The sequence below is a fragment of the Acinonyx jubatus genome, chromosome B4, assembly GCF_027475565.1.
Source record: "Acinonyx jubatus isolate Ajub_Pintada_27869175 chromosome B4, VMU_Ajub_asm_v1.0, whole genome shotgun sequence".
Taxonomy (NCBI): domain Eukaryota; kingdom Metazoa; phylum Chordata; class Mammalia; order Carnivora; family Felidae; genus Acinonyx; species Acinonyx jubatus.
The window spans coordinates 6,264,949-6,268,044 of record NC_069387.1 but is presented as its reverse complement, the minus strand read 5'-3'; positions in this window follow the sequence as shown (position 1 = coordinate 6,268,044).

Sequence of the window (3,096 nt, the reverse complement as noted above, 5' to 3'; positions counted from 1 at the left end):
AGCCTATCTTCTTATAAGAATACCGTATAAATACATGTAACATACAAAAGCACTGGGTGTTATATGTAAGTGATGAATCATGGGAATCTACCCCCAGAACCAAGAGCACACTGCACACACTGTATGTTAGTCAATCTGACCATAAATTATATTTTTAAAATATGTGTTAATTAGCTGCTTATGTTACCGGCAAGGCTTCTGGTCAACAGTAGGCTATTAGTAATTAAGTCTGGGGGAACCAAAGTTACGTGGAGATTTCCCACGGAATAGAGGTTTGCAGCCCTGCGTTGTTGGAGGGTCAGCTCTGTATTGTTTGTTTAAAGTACCTACTGCTCTCGCCATCAGACCCATCCCCACAAGGCCTTCCTTAACATTTCTCTCGTCCGTTGATATCAAGGTTGGCCACATGACTTGCTTTGGCTAATGACATGTGAGCATAGGAGAGCAGAAGCTTTGAGAACCATCGTAAGAACCATGACACGAGTGAGGAGTAAGCCTTTGTGATTGCAAGCCGTTGAGACAGAGTATTGTTGCTGCAGTGTAATTTACCAATGTCTTAGAACAGAAAGAACGTGGCTTTAAAATTAGACAGACATGGGACACCCGGGGGACTCTGCTGCTTGGGCGTCCGACTTTGCCTGGAGTCACGATCTCACGGATCGTGAGTTCGAGCCCCACGTCGGGCTCCCTGCTGTCGGCGCAGAGCCGGCTTTGGATCCTCCGTCCCCAGCCCCCTTCTGCTCCCCTGCCCACGCTCTCTCAAAAATAAAAATTAAAACATTAAAAAAAAAAAAAACTTAGACTTGCATTCAAACCTTATTTGCATCCACAACATCCTTAAAAAAGAGAACTCCTTAACCTCTAGAGATCTGTTTCCACACTTGTGAAATGAAGACAAGCGTTATCGATGTTGCAAGATTATGGTGGGGATTAGCGATAGCATAGGTACAGTACCTGTTGTAGGGAAGACGCCGTGGCAGAGAAGGCCTTCAGTTATAGTAGCTCCAATTATGATTATTGTTAATGTGAGCATTTTTTTGTTGAAACACCGCCTGTTTCCCCAAGGATTCGACAGGAATCGTGTTGCAAACCTGTGTTCCTCTAGACCCCTCGGACAGAACAAATCAAAGCTCCCAGAAGCGTTCCCAGGGAAGGGCTTCCTCCAAGAGCAGCCTCGATGGTCAGTTTCCCTCTGCACAGGGCACTGCACATCACCGCCCTCTAGAGGTGTTGGCTGAGAAGACCCACCACAGAAGGCTGCCAAGGGCTGGAATGCTGCTAGACCGCTGTTGCACCATGCACACGCAAGCTATTCTAACTATAACGATAATAAAAGCTGCTCTTTATTGAGTGCTTGACATGTGTCAGAGGCCCCGCATAACTCATGGACTCTTGCCGGCAGAGGCAGGGATGGGGATCTTCCGCACTAATCGCACAGTTGCGAGAAGGGAGGTGGAGAGGAGTTAAAGCACTTGCCCAGGGAGAGGCAGCTCCTAGGAGGCGAGGCCTGGGCTCACACGCCTGGGGCTGACTGATGCTCCGAAACCCCCGTCTTAATCACCGCATCGTACCAGCTCTCCCGGGCACACTCCGGTGCTCGCAAAATCTGCTGGAAGACGCTGCCAACCAAAAATGAAAAACAAAACGTCGTTGGCTCCAACCCCGCTCTCGCTCTTTGTGAGCAAATAATTCCCCTACAATCGAGCGGGGAGTTTATGTTACAGAAGCCAGGAAGAACCATATTCTTTCATTCTAATAGAAAAAAAAAAAAGTAACACTAAAACCAGACTCTTCCCCGGCACAGGTTGAAGACCATGTTTCGTAGACGGCATCTTCTCTCATGGCCAACGCGGCTGCTCCCGTAATTGTTCTGAAAGGCAAGGAGTCCTACTTCTGCAGCACCTTCTGGGGAGATCCGGATGCCCCCTTGGCCACTCTGTTACAGTAATGGTTCCAGCATTGCTGAAAGAAGCTAATGACCGAAATCGCTGTCCACGTTTGTGGCTGAAAGACCGAAAGTTGGAAATTGGATTTTCCTCTCGTCTTCCTAGTGAGCTCTTTTCTCAAGGTGCTGATGCCTGGAGTAGAAAGGGAGATTGGTCATTCTTTCTCTGTGCCTCACCTCCACTAAGACCCGTACTGAGTTTCCAGCAACGCCTCTGTGACCGGGGAGGGTTCTGTGAATCTCTACAACTATCGTCAGGGGAAGTGGCTTAGCTGGGGACACCTTCACAGCCCAAGAAGAGGAAACTGTAATTGTACAAATTGTGACGTGTTTTCAGCTGAGTGGATCCACGTCGGGTTCATGCACCTCAGGAGTTGCTGAGACCCCCACCCCCCCACCCCCCGCCAAAAAAAAGGATTCCTCTTGTTTGTTTGTTTGTTTGTTCACAGCCTCAGTGGTGTTCTCAGGACAGGCAGTTGAACCGTCAATGTCAGATGATTCCAGAAGAGTGGTTTCGAGTGGTACCACTGCTGTATTTTCTTGAGGTCTCCGTGGCAAGGCCCGATTGGCCCTATTTGCATGTGGGAAGTTGGCGGACACAGGAAGTTCTTGCTCTGTTGCAACAGCCATTGTGAGAGGCTCCCTGGTCAGTGTCCATCTGACCCAATGTGGATGCCTAACTAAAGCTGCCTGACTCCCCTGATAACTGCTAGCTTTCCTTACCAGACTGTGCATGGTGGATACATCCCGTGGGTGACGGGAGCTCATACGAGGCACCCCCATACCACCTGGTAATTTATGACCAAGTATCTACCCTTAATTTTCCTGTGTGGTTTTTAATTTCCTTAAACTTGCTACTCGAGTCAGCATCAAGTTGGCCTTGAGGAAAGAAAAGAAATGTAGCCATTTTACAGAATTAAACTGTGTTTTCTACGAGAGGCATGTGATTTATTCGATAGCTGCCAGGTGCCCAAATGCTGGTCCAAATCCCTTCTAGACCCGGCAGCCTAGGAATTATTAATGTTCTCGAGTTTCTGCATAAGGAAACGGAGACTCAAAAAGCCTGAATCATCTCTTCGAGGTTGGAGAGCTCCAAGTGACAACCCCCGTCTGTCTTACTACAAAACCCACATGCTTCCTTCCATGTACGT